The sequence below is a fragment of the Chenopodium album genome, chromosome 2 (assembly GCF_948465745.1).
Source record: "Chenopodium album chromosome 2, dcCheAlbu1.1, whole genome shotgun sequence".
Lineage (NCBI taxonomy): Eukaryota > Viridiplantae > Streptophyta > Magnoliopsida > Caryophyllales > Amaranthaceae > Chenopodium > Chenopodium album.
Window position 1 is genome coordinate 24,990,850 of NC_137835.1, and position 14,584 is coordinate 25,005,433.

General features: G+C 31.6%; 1 long non-coding RNA gene across 1 annotated transcript; it reads left to right on the forward strand.

Annotated features, from left to right (window-relative positions):
- The first annotated feature begins 373 nt into the window (after positions 1-373).
- LOC145584651 (uncharacterized) lies at positions 374-6,037 on the forward strand. Its single transcript, XR_014100388.1, has 6 exons — positions 374-697; positions 780-900; positions 1,392-1,428; positions 4,101-4,223; positions 4,946-5,036; positions 5,717-6,037. It is a non-coding gene; the product is annotated as an uncharacterized LOC145584651 (long non-coding RNA).
- Positions 6,038-14,584: the final 8,547 nt, after the last annotated feature.

Consider the following 14,584-nt stretch of genomic DNA (forward strand, 5'->3'; position numbering starts at 1 on the left):
CTTTCTCAAGGTCATCGTTAGTTTTGAGCAAGTGCTCATGCATAGAAGTCACAATAGAATCAATCTCTAGTAGAAAAAATGCTATTTGTAACACCCTACTAGTAACTGGCATATAATATGGTAGTTACAATTGACGTATTAGTAATTAACACAGATAATGCAGGTTACAAATAAATTAGTGTTAGTAACTGACATAACTAAGGTCAGTTACAAATAGTAATTCAATGATAGGCTTACCAACTATTAGTAATAAGCATTAAAAAAGCCAGTTACAAATAATAAGTTAAACTTTATTGACCTTATTATTTGTAACGGGCTTTAATAACGTTAGTTACTAATGCTAGCATAGTACCTCACTACATCAAACCTTAGATCTCTCTCCTTTTTCTCGTTTTCTTTCCTCTATTCATTTTCCTCTTCTCTCTCTTCTCAATCTCTCCTCAAAGATGAAGGCAACCACAACATCAACAACCACAACCATTGTCGTAGCCGCAACCTCATCCACAACACCGTCGCTAACAAATTTTCTCTCCCCTACTCTTTTCGTTCTCTCTCTTCTGGCTGCCTTTTACCCTATCAATCGTTTTCTAGGGTTTGGCTTCGTTGGTGAAGAAATTGCTCCATTCTTTGGCTTTGTTGCTAAAGAAATGCTCTCATTTTTCCTTTAATTTTTAGGGTTTTGGTTTATTTTTCTTGGGTACGAATTTCTTCAAATACCCATCTTTTAATGTTGATTATTTCTGCATATTTTAGATCTTAGTTGCTTTTTTTTTGTTCAGATCATAGCTTTGAAGAGATCCAAGTTTACGAGCTGAGTGTGAATCTTGAAAGATTGCTCTGTGAGGGTGACGGTCTCAAACCTCATCAAAGCTCTCATTTTCTGTAAAAATTCTAATCAGGGTAATTAATTGCGTTTTAGGATTTTTAATGAATGTTTAACTGTTTTCCAATATTAATTTGTCTTTAAATTCAATCATTTATTTTTCTGGGTTTATATTCTATAATTGCATGCTTGCTTCATGTAATCGCTTGTTTGCTTCAACTAGATGAAATTTGACACAGTACTCACACTTTTCTTGTTTACTTTTTTTTGTTTTTTGTTTTTTTTTTTTTTTTTTTTTGGAGAAATTTATGAGCTTCCTATGTTCTCCTTACCTTACTGGTTAGATAGTCGAATTGGATGAATTTCTGGTTGAGTATGTTAATTGTTGTGGTGAGATTCATTATCCAGTAATAAGGAAGTAAATTTTGTTATGTTTGAGTTTTATTTTGGATTTTCCTTTTTATGTTTGAAATTTTATGGAAAATTGTTTTTCTATTGGAGAGTTAATATGATGATTAATAAGAAAATTTGAGGCGTTGCTGATGATGAGCTCTTAAATCTGAAACAGGTGAAGCACATTTTTTGAAAGTGGAGAAAAGTTTCAGGTATTCTAAAAATATATATGACTTAATATGAGCTTTTAGATTATAGAATTTGCAAGTTAAATTATTTTATTAATTTAAGGCAAAATTGGCCTCAACACTCTAAACTTTGGCTTGGGCGCACTCAGCACCCTGAACTAAGAAAAATAGCCAAAACACCCCGAAGTATTAGCATGGGTGCACTTAGCACCATACAAGAAAATTTCCGGCCAAAAGTGGCCGGATTCCGGCGACTTTTTTTTTTTAATAAAAAAATGTTTTTTTTCTTCTTATTATTATTATTATTATTATTATTATTATTATTATTATTATTATTATTATTATTATTATTATTATTATTATTATTATTATTATTATTATTATTATTATTATTATTATTATTATTATTATTATTATTATTATTATTATTATTATTATTATTATTATTATTATTATTATTATTATTATTATTATTATTATTATTATTATTATTATTATTATTATTATTATTATTATTATTATTATTATTATTATTATTATTATTATTATTATTATTATTATTATTATTATTATTATTATTATTATTATTATTATTATTATTATTATTATTATTATTATTATTATTATTATTATTATTATTATTATTATTATTATTATTATTATTATTATTATTATTATTATTATTATTATTATTATTATTATTATTATTATTATTATTATTATTATTATTATTATTATTATTATTATTATTATTATTATTATTATTATTATTATTATTATTATTATTATTATTATTATTATTATTATTATTATTATTATTATTATTATTATTATTATTATTATTATTATTATTATTATTATTATTATTATTATTATTATTATTATTATTATTATTATTATTATTATTATTATTATTATTATTATTATTATTATTATTATTATTATTATTATTATTATTATTATTATTATTATTATTATTATTATTATTATTATTATTATTATTATTATTATTATTATTATTATTATTATTATTATTATTATTATTATTATTATTATTATTATTATTATTATTATTATTATTATTATTATTATTATTATTATTATTATTATTATTATTATTATTATTATTATTATTATTATTATTATTATTATTATTATTATTATTATTATTATTATTATTATTATTATTATTATTATTATTATTATTATTATTATTATTATTATTATTATTATTATTATTATTATTATTATTATTATTATTATTATTATTATTATTATTATTATTATTATTATTATTATTATTATTATTATTATTATTATTATTATTATTATTATTATTATTATTATTATTATTATTATTATTATTATTATTATTATTATTATTATTATTATTATTATTATTATTATTATTATTATTATTATTATTATTATTATTATTATTATTATTATTATTATTATTATTATTATTATTATTATTATTATTATTATTATTATTATTATTATTATTATTATTATTATTATTATTATTATTATTATTATTATTATTATTATTATTACAAAAATACCTCGATTTGCGTGTTGTTATTTATTTTTTTACGGAAATTGTTCGGGTAAGGTTTCGGGGGTAATTTTTACCCTTAATGGGTCCAAATTAAGCTCGGATTCGCAAAAAATAATGGAAATACCTCGTTTTGCGTGTCGAGGAATATCTTGATTTGTGTATTGTTATTTTTTGTGACGGAAATTGTTCGGGTAAGGTTTTGGGGGTCATTTTTACCCTTAATGGATCCAAATTAAGCTCGGAATTCGCAAAAAAGTAATGGAAATATCTCGTTTTGCGTGTCGAGGAATATCTCGATTTGCGTATTGTTATTTCTTGTGACGAAAATTGTTTTGGTAAGGTTTCAGGGTCATTTTTACCCTTAATGGATCCAAATTAAGCTCGGAATTCGCAAAAAAGTAATGGAAATATCTCGTTTTGCGTGTCGAGGAATATCTCGATTTGCGTATTATTATTTCTTGTGACGAAAATTATTTTGGTAAGGTTTCAGGGTCATTTTTACCCTTAATGGATCCAAATTAAGCTCGGAATTCGCAAAAAAATAATGGAAATACCTCGTTTTGCGTGTCGAGGAATATCTCAATTTGCGTATTGGTTTCGGGGTCATTTTTACTCTTATTGGGTCCGAATTCAGCTCGGGAGTTGCAAAGAAAATACCCCGTTTTACGTGTCAAGAAATATCTCGATTTGCGTGACTTAGCTACTTAGATATTTCTCGACACGCAAAATGAGGTATTTCCGTTTTTTTTTTTTGCAAAACCTGAGCTAAATTTGGATCCATTAAGGGTAAAAATGACCCCCAAAACCATACCTGAACAATTTTCGTCAAAAAATAACAACACGCAAATCGAGGTATTTTTGTAATAATAATAATGATAATGATAATGATAATGATAATGATAATGATAATGATAATGATAATGATAATGATAATAATAAGAAAATAAAAAAAAAAAGTCGCCGGAATCCGGCCACTTTTGGCCAGAAATTTTCTTGTATGGTGCTAAGTGCACCCATGCTAATACTTCTGGGTGTTTTGGTTATTTTTCTTAGTTCAGGGTGCTGAGTGCACCCAAGCCAAAGTTTAGAGTGTTGAGGCCAATTTTGCCTTAATTTAATTGTGTCTTTGTTACAGTCATCAACCTATGGGAAAGTTCTTGTTTTAGATGGAGTAATTCTTCTCTCTAAGAGGGATGAGTGTGCTTACCAAGAGATGATCAGTCATCTCCCACTATGCTTTATTCCAAACCCCAAAAAGGTTTATTTCTTTCTTTACCTTTATCCTGATTCATGAAGAAGGAACAATAATTGTGTTCATCCTAATTGTTTTCCATTTCAATTTCTATAATCTAATTAGGAATCTTATCTCTCATTAAGATATCAATGGTTGTGAACCCAATTATTAAAAAAAAAAACCCCATATTTTTGTTATTGGCATATAGAGGCAAAATAGAAAGCATATTCTTGGGAGCATTCAGCTTAATTTGGTTTTTGAAAAAGCCTTTCAGTTCTTCTTTCCCTTTATACCACAAGCCTTTATCTATGGGGAACAATTTGACGAGTTGTTTTAAATCTCTTGGTAATTTTGGGACTTATTAATGCCTAAATTCCCTCTGTTTTCATCTTTATTTGTATGCATGCATAGGTGTCAAGGTTCTTGAGAGGAATTATTGGAACCAATATATGATGAAATCAAGGATTTCCTTGTCTCCTGAGTCGTGACTATCAATGTCTTTTTTCTTTATATTTATTTTGTAATTATTAAGACTTAAATCTATTGACTAAAAGTCAAATGATGTCATGTAGTTGCTTGAAACTAATTTAATTTGTTAGCTTGTTTAATTTCCATTGTTTTAATCAAAAGGCTACCTTATGGCTTGCTTATTTTGTGGAGGGATCTTGTTGAGTACTTGAGGCTAACATGTTTCCATTCTTGTTGAAAGCATGATGTACTGATTCTATGTTTAATTTATCTCGTAGGTTCTAGTCATTAGAGGAGGAGATTGAGGCGTCCTATGAAAAGTAGCTCGCCATTCATCAGTTCAGCTTATCATATATATTTGTGAAATTGGTGAGACGGTAGAATTGGGGAGTAGTTTAGGGTGATTTATTTGTTTCTTGTTTCATTAATAACTTTGATTTAATTAAAAGTTGTGTTCGTTATTTTTTGGGGTTGTTGTGCTGTTGTATGTTAAAACTTAAGGTAAGAAATTATGATACAGATTAAAATTGGCTAGTATTTGTGAATGGAGGAAGCATGAGAATAGTTAGTTAATTGTTGAATTTAGCTTTACCATCATAAAACTCATATGTCAAATAATTAGTGTTCTTTTTTTTTGGCAAAAAATTTATAACTGCTCTATACTTTCTAGTGCCATCAACTACAATTATTTGATAATGTGATTCATTTTTCAATTAATTAATGATGCATTATTATGTATTACTTGTATTAAATTTGTTTGTTTGTCTATCATTTAAGAGTGGTTGTAGTTCTTCTATGTCATTTGTCTTTCAGATATTGATCTTCAAATTCTAGGTGTAGGCTTGTCAAGTTTTGTTTGAAAATTAAAACATAGAAGGCCATTAGCTTAGTGTTCTCTGTTTTTTTTTCTTCAGTTTGAGTTGTCAGTTTTTGTATTACAACGGCTCTATCGTCTACCTTTGCAAGCAATTATCTTAAAGATAATAAATTTGGAATTGTTTAACATTGGTCTTTGTGATAACAATTTGGCTGGTTGGTTTTGGATGCAGGGTTCAATATTATTCAGAGCTTATTATACAAGCACCTTCAAAAGGGTGAACAACTTATGAGAGGGTGATTTTTACAAGCAATTTTCAGATTGTTCTGTGTTAGAGATCACAATGATGTTCAATTTTGTTTAGTTCAAATCACCTCTTATCACTCTGTTTTTTTAGGATGACATACATGTCCTACGTAGTTGAAAGTTGGTGACATATTTATAATTACAAGTACATAATTTTCTGTATTTTATAATTGATGATGTAGATCGATGTCGATTAAATTGGACCTTATTACGTGGTTTAAACTAATGATCATTATATTTATTACTGTAAAAAAGTTGGTTAATAATTTATGGTGTTTCACATTAAAAAAAAATATAGCTTGGGTAATGGCAGTAGGGGCATCTGCCACTACTGCCATTTTATTTTATTTTTTAAAATAAAATAAACTGTTATTTGTAACCGGCATTAAGATTTGCCGGTTAATAATAATACCCTAATTGTAACCGGCGTAACTTAATGCCAATTACGAATAGTATGTTTTCTAACTTGGAAAATAGACTTTTTTGTAACTGGCGTTAGGTTAAGCCAGTTACGAATAGTACATTATTTGTAACTAACATTAGCCGGTTACGAATAATTTTAACTAGTTGTAACGGTGGCATTCGCAACCAACAATGCCAGTTACAAAAAGTCAATTTCGCCAATTACAAATAGCATTTTTTCTACTAGTGAATAGTATCAATCATCATACAATTATCAAGACTAGAGCTTGGATATTTCATGCTCTCATTCAAATCAAATTCTATCACCTCATCTCCTACTTTTAGTGAAATTTTAGCACTTTTAACAATTATTAAAGCACCCGAAGTAGCAAGAAAAGGTCTTCCTAGAATTATTGGAATGTTCACATCTTCATCCATCTCTAACACAACAAAATCCATCGGGATTACAAATTTTCCCACCCTTAGAGGAACATCCTCTACCTTACCTTTTGGAAATTTGATGGAACGATCGGCCAATTGTAAGGTAATGTTGGTGGGTAGAAGTTCCCCTATCTCAAGTCTTTGATATACCAAATATGGCATAAGGCTAACACTAGTCCAAAGATCACATAAAGCATTATTAATTTGCATATTATATATAGCACAAGGGATAGAAAAGTTACCGAGGTCTTTCAAATTCGGTGGCATTTTATTCATGATGATTGCACTACAATTCTCGGTGAGATTCACCGTTTTCGCCAATTCACACTTTCTCCTTCCACTCAAAATATCTTTCAAAACCCTAGCATAGTTAGGCATTTTCTTGATAGCATCGGTAAAAGGAATTGAAAGGTGAATTTGTTTCAATGTTTCAAGAAACTTTCCAAATTGCACATCTAATTTGTTTCTAACAAATTTGTGAGGATATGGTAGCTTTTGCAATTGTTTTGTTTCTCTCCCTTTTTCTCTTTTCTCTTCACTCTCTTTTTCAAAATCTTTCTCTTTTTCAAAATCTTTCTCTTTCTCAAATTCTTTTTCTTTCTCACATTCTTTCTCTTTTTCATTCTCATGGTTTTGCTCTCTCTCTTGTTAAAAATCACTCTCAAGAGGAAGCTCACTCATGTTCATTCTCTCATTGCTTCTCTTAGGAACACTCTCTTCCAACATTTTACCACTCCTAGTTGATATAGCATTTACGGGCCTCTTAGGATCTAGTCCTTGGGGTGGAAGTTTGGAAGTGCTAGTCTCTTCCTTCAAAGCATTGGCCAATTGAGAAATTTGTATTTCAAGCATTTTATTATGGGTCATGACTTCACTAAATTTCTTATCACTAGAGGCCATGAAAGTATTGAACATTTTGGTTTGAAATTCCATCATCTCCTCCAAGCTAGACCTACTAGGTGGTGCTTGTGCATAGTAGTTATCTTGGGGAGCTCTATTACCTCTCACAATTGAATTGGAAGCATTTTGATTAGAAGAACCTCTATTATTATTGTTGTTCCAATTATTCCGATTATTAGAGTTTCCCCCTTGGTGATATTGCCCTTGATTCCCATAGTTCCCTTGGTTATTATGGTTATGGTTACCATAACCACCTTGTCGGTTGTAGTTACCTTGGGGATTTTGGTCCCTTTGGTTCCAATTTCCCCATTGGCTTTGGTTATGGTAATCATAATCATTTCCTCTTTAGTTATAGGAATTTTCCCCTTATTCGCTTTGATTAGGTGGTAAGTATCTTTGATTGTCATTCCTAGGTCTATTATCATCAGACAAGGCATTGACTTGTTCATTTTCATTATCATTACCATCTTCATATTGGGGTTGAGGTTGGGAATTGAATCATAATTACAAGAAGAGGTATCATAGTCATATGACCCACAATTTTCACAAAACAAACACCCATGTGGCATGTTATTAGAAGTAGAAGGAGAAGAGTTAGAATTCATACCTCTCCCCTTAGATTGGGAGGGATGCTCTTGTGTTGAACTAGAGGTCTCTAGTTTTGCCTTGATGGACGTCATCTCCTTGCCAAAGTTAGCGATTTGGGACGTCAAATTGTTGATGGCGTTAAGGTGATCAACGGAGTAAACCGCATTTCCTCCGTTGTTTAGAGACTCTCTCTCTCCTTCTTGCCAATCCATGTGGTGCCTCACCACATCCTCAATTATCTCTATGACTTGCTCCTCCGTCTTGTTCATAATCGAGCCATCCGCTCCCACATTTAGGCCGGTCTTTCCTTGTGGGCTTAAGCCCCCATAGAAGATTTGAAGCACTTGGTATGTCAGAATGCCATGATGGGGAAACTCCCTTTGATATTCTTTATACCTCTCCCAAGCCTCATAAATGGTTTCACTAGCCCGTTGACGGATACCTTGTATCAAAGCCCTTGTCTCGGTCATCTTCTTTTGAGAGTAGAATCTCCCTAAAAAAGTCGTGGTGACCTTGTCCCAAGTTCTCAAGGAGTTTTGCCTTACTTATTTCTCAAGCCATTCAAGAGCCCTTGCTATCAAGGAGAAAGGAAATAGCTTTAGTCTCACAAATTCTTGAGTTACCCCATTTACCTTGATCATGTTGCAATATTTTTCAAATTCGTTCAAATATGCAAGAGGGCTCTCATGTTTTGCTCCACTAAATTGGCTCCTTTCAATCAAACTTATCATTGCGGTGCATATTTCAAAATCATTATCTTGAGTAACGGGCGTAGCAATGCCACTTGAAGCTCTATAAGCTCCCGGAGTTCCCAACTCCTTCAAAGGTCTTTGGACCGGTTGTTCCTCGCCAGCCATTTGCTCTTGTCTTTCCTCAAAATTGACCTCCTTAGCTGGGGAAGTAGTTAATGGCCTAGAACCGGCTCTCCTTCTCCTCCTATAGGTTTGATCAATCTCAGAATCGTAAGGCACCAAAATTAGGGCTGGCAAATGGATCAGGTCGGGTCGGGTTCGTGTTCGGGTCAGCTTATTTCGGGTCAGCTACCCCTTAACCCGAACCTGATTCATTTAAGTTTTCGGGTTGAGAACCCCAACCTGAACCTGATATTTTTGGGTTTTGGGTCAACCCGAAAATAACCTGAATTGACCCGATTTTTTTTATTTAGGTTTAAATCAGGTCATTTTGACCTGAAAATGACCTGATAGTGGCCGGGTTCGGGTCAACCCGAATTTAACCTAATTTTTAAATTAAAGATTAGATACAAAAATATAGTATACTAAATAAATTACAAACCAGAATCAATGTTGTTTTTAATTTTTTATAAGACTTTATACAACATAGTTCTCAAATAATGTACAAGGAGACTTGAAGCAAGTTGAAGCAAGGGCTATGTTTGTGGCGTACTGGCGTGTGAGGATCCAAATCTGCCAAAATCAATAAAAGGAAACATCAATAATAAAGGACTCAATCCCTACAATACAATAATATAACAAACACAAACAACAAATAACAAAAAATACAATATCATATAAATTATGGTTTGAATAACAATTAAAACAACAAACAACATCAAAATTAGGCTTTGAATAGCAAAGAAAAACAACAACAACAAACATGCAAGATTCGTATTTAAACAACAACAAAAAATTGTATAAAAGCAAAATTCAAAATAGCAATTACTATACCTTGAAGGTTGAAGCTAAGTGGTAAATATTTAAGCACTTAAATTATGAAGGAGAGGGAGATCTAAGGACTATAAAAACCGAGAATGGTTGATTTGGATCTGAGGTTTGAAGATTTGAGACACTTGAGAGTTGAAGAGAGAGAGAGAGAGAGAGCCTAAACGGCTGATTGTGTGAGGAGGAGGCATTTAGGATTTTAGGGTTTTAGATACTACTTACTAGTTACATATATTGGGCTTGGGCTGAATTTTAATCAGTTTTTTTTTTTTACTCTAAAAATGTTCGGGTTATCAGGTCGGGTTCGGGTTGACCCGACCTGATTTTGACCTGAAATTTATTTCGGGTTAAGTGGGTCATTTTCGGGTTGAGATTTTCAACCTTAACCTAACCCATTTAATTTCGAGTTCGGTTTCATGTTGACCCATTTAAGTTTTCGGGTCGAAAAACTCAACCCTAACCCGCTCTTTTCGGGTCGGGTTCGGGACGGGTTAGTTTTTGCCAGCCCTAACCAAAATCCTGTTATGATTTCTGCGCATACACTCTCAACAGTTGCAATTAGTAACGAGGTTACAAGTGTAGCCAAAAAGAAACACACTCTTTTTGAATTTTTGTTGTTTTATGGTGAATTAGACTCAAGTAATCAATTAGCAATCAACAACACCGCTCCTCGGAAACGGCGCCATTTTGATGGGCGTTAGAACGGTCTCACATTCCACACTCAATCAAACACATTTATTAACAAACACCCTATAAACCAAGCATAATGATAAGTAAGAGTTCGGTCCACAAGGAACGTGATATGGTTGCTAAAGATCTTAACACTTAAGCTAATTCGAAGTCTATAGTCAATTGGGGTTCGTCAAGTAGACAAACAAACTATGATTCTAAATCGATGGATTAAAGACACTAGGGAATGAGATCCACTCAACCAAGGCAATTAGGCAAACAGGGAGTAAAATAGACGAGGTATAGCAAGGACAATATGTAAAATCGACCTCATACAATTAGAAAACAACTCACACTACTAAACATAGATTCCTCATTAGTCTAGCAATAGATGATACATAATCAAATTGCAATAAGTAATGACATACTCAATTTACATTCCCATGTCAAACTAAGCATATCATGCTATCAAGCTCCTAAGTCAAGGGTAGCTAATCCTATCATGAAGAACTAACAAGCAATCTCATATATAATCAATTTAATTGCAATACAAACATCAATGCTTCTCCCACATTTGCATAATTAACACAAAAGGTGAGCTTCACCCAACCCCTAGCAAGAAGACTACTCACAACTCATGTTAATCAACATGCAAACAAGTATTAGGGTTCTAACTTCTTCAATAATTGGGGAAAAGTGATTAACAATTGAAATAGCTATCATCCAATAACAAATTATCAAGAACTAAGAAGATTTAAATATCATGTAAGAACAAATAAAATCAGAAATTGAATGGAGAAAAGTAGGAGGAAGTTACTAATTGAAGCTTGGAAATGTTGAATACAAAGTGCCAATTCTTGAGGATGATTCTTGAAACCAACTATTAGTCTATTACAATGATTAATTTGATGAAAACTAAGCTAAATTAATTAAAAGGAATGTTTCAAACTAAGAGAGATATCTGAAAACTAGGCTATTGTTCTGTATCTTACAAATGAGCTAAAGGGGAGGTATTTATACTCCCCGAAAAACATAGGGAAATCCGTCAAAAGAAAACGGATTCCAAGCGAGGAGCGCCTGCTCCACAATGAGAAGCGCCCGCTCCTAGGCTTGGAGCGCCCGCTCCTAGGCTTGGAGCGCCCGCTCTATTCTGCAGCATGCCCGTTCCCCTGTTCCACAACATAGGCAGTTTTTAAGTTCAAAGGGAGGAGCGCCCACTCCTGGTCAGGTGCACGCCCGCTCCTCACACACTCTGGATTTGGGCAAAATGTTGCTGAAGTTGAGGAGCGCCCGCTCCAGGAGAGGTGCATGCCCGCTCCCACTGGAGCGGGCTCTCCCTTCTTTGTCTTCGATCCTTGAAAGTTACTCCATGCTTTGAGTGCTTGTCAAATTGAGATATAGTACCTGCAAAACATGGACAAACACAAGTAAAGAAGGGGAGAAGCCGAGATATAACATTTTCATTCAAAAACGGGTGAGAAAGAGGGGAAAAGATTATAAAATCGGGTTTAAATCAAAACTATAAGTGGTCAAATAAACCACTTATCAATACACCTTGAGTATGAACATATGGGAGGAGTTATGTTACTTTGTATTTGATCATAACTTCTACTGGAATACATGACGCTATACATTCTTTTTTATTATTATTATTATTATTATTATTATTATTATTATTATTATTATTCTTATTATTATTATTATTCTTATTATTATTATTATTATTATTATTATTATTATTATTATTATTATTATTATTATTATTATTATTATTATTATTATTATTATTATTATTATTCCGCCACTTACGAGTGGTTATTGATGCTGGCACGGTTAGCTCTCGTGTCAGTAACCTCAATTTATTGGGAGAGGTTAGTGGGGAAACCCATTCGATGCGTAGTCAACATTAAATAAATTATGTAGTGTCTAGTGAGAAGTTTTATGAATGTTGTATGCTTGAAAAACAGGTGCAACAAGGTAAGTTGTGTGTTGATAGGGAATTTTATGCTAGTGTGTTAATTACGCTTATGTACTCAACTTTGCTAATTGTGTGTTTTGTGTGTTTGTTGGCCTTGTCTTTATCTTGGCCCTATGATGACCCATTTTTAATGGAGAGTAGTGGAAATAAGTAGAGAGAAGCTTTTCATGTGATGAAGCATATTCATGAATGGGCATGAGTGAAGAGCGAATCATGCTAGTTTCTATGAGTATATGATGTGTTATTGCTTTAATTATTTATGATATTATTATTATGCATGACTAATGCAAAGGTTTTGGAATTTGGTTTGGTTTTTAATAAGGGCCTATAATGGTTCCTAGTTGTAGTTGATTTTATTTTATTTCGTTTGACTTTAGTTTCGTTGATTGACTTTTCAAGTTGACTTGTTTTGAATGGTTTTGAAATTAGTCTTCCGCTGTGTGTCTTTGATAGTTGCCTTAGCTGTTTTCACGGTGGCGGTAATGTCTTAGATATTCCTATTTAAAGTTTTAAACAGGACAAACACAGGTATTTCAAAAGAAAGGAATTTATATTCCATTGAGTTTTTAAAATATTATAGATATGCAAAACTCAATTTGTGTGCCAAAAAATATCTCGAATTGTGTGTTTGCATATGTAAAAATTAATCGATTAAGGTTATGAGGTCATTAAACCCTTAATGGTCAAATTTAAGGTTATGAGGTCATTAAGCCGTCTTATCAGGTTAAGATTCTGGTCGGGTCAATCTCGGTTCAAGTTATTTCGGGTCATTCACCCTTTCGAGTTTAGGTCGGGTTCGATTCGAGTCAAATTTGGGTCTGGTTCGATTTCAGGTTCGGGTTGTGTTGAGTCGGATTTTAGCAAGTTAATAGTTGGTATATTCGGGTTTAGGTTAGAGTTGGGTCAGATAATTAATTATCATGTCTTATCTTCAAATTGGATCATTCTTGGTTTTACGTTAAGTTCAAGTCAGATCAATATTAGTGTGGTCAAGTTGAACCTATATATTTATGTACTCCATAATTCGATTAGAAATTATGAAGCTTTTATTAACCATGTATTATAGAGAACAAAGAGGTATATAATCCGAACAAATTGTACCAATATGCTGTTAAGCCAACATATTGGTATATTGTCTAAACAAATTGTACAATTCTACTGTTTTATCATTATTTGATTTAATTGTTTTGGGTTATTTGGGTGAAAGCAGGTCACGTTGATGTCTAGCTAGTTTCATGTTAGTCTGGTCAATGGCATGTTGGATTAACAATGATGAATTGATGATTCAATAAAGCCTAGTTATGGTTCACCACAGGTTGGTTCAATAATAATTGGTTGAGTTGGGTTATAATCATTATCGAGTCCAAATTGTATTGGGTACTAGTTTGTGTTTGGATCTTGTCGGGTCGAGTTAAATTGATTGTCGATTACTATTAGGTCGGGGTGAAGGTTCAGGTTTAGGTCAAAATGTATCGAATCAAATTGGTTGTCGGTTAATATCAGGTCGTGTTTGGATCGGGGTTACAAGTTAATAGTTTCACCCCATTCTTCGAGTACACGTCTGGTTCAAATTATTCCCGATTCAGGTCGAGTTTTCTGGTTGGGTCAATTTTCGATAGATCAAATTGGACAATGATATGTACGGAATTTTCATAAAAAAAAAAAGTAAGGCCCTGTTAATTTCATTCAGTAAAAATATGTCCAGTTTAGTAAAATTAATTTCAGTTCAATAAAAATAATTTCAGTTCAGTAAATATAAATTCAGTTTATTAAAATTCAGTTTTCTTAAAGAAGAATTATAATAGAAAATCAATAAAAATAATTTCAGTTCAGTAAAAAAAATTAAGTTCAGTAATTATAATTTCAGTTCAGTTAAATTAAGTTCAGTTCAATAAAAATAAGTTCAGTTCAGTAAAAATAATTTCAGTTCAGCAAAATTAAGGTGAATCAAACAGTGCCTAATTGTGGAATTTTGGTTACTTAAAGCAATTTTTAAGGAAATCACTCCTTTTTTTTTTTAAGAGAGGGAAATCACTTCCTAAATGCACTGGAAAAAAAAAAAAAACAAATATAAAAAAACAAGAGGGAAATCACTCCTTTTTTTTTTTTTGACGGGAAGCAGATATTCTTTCTTTCC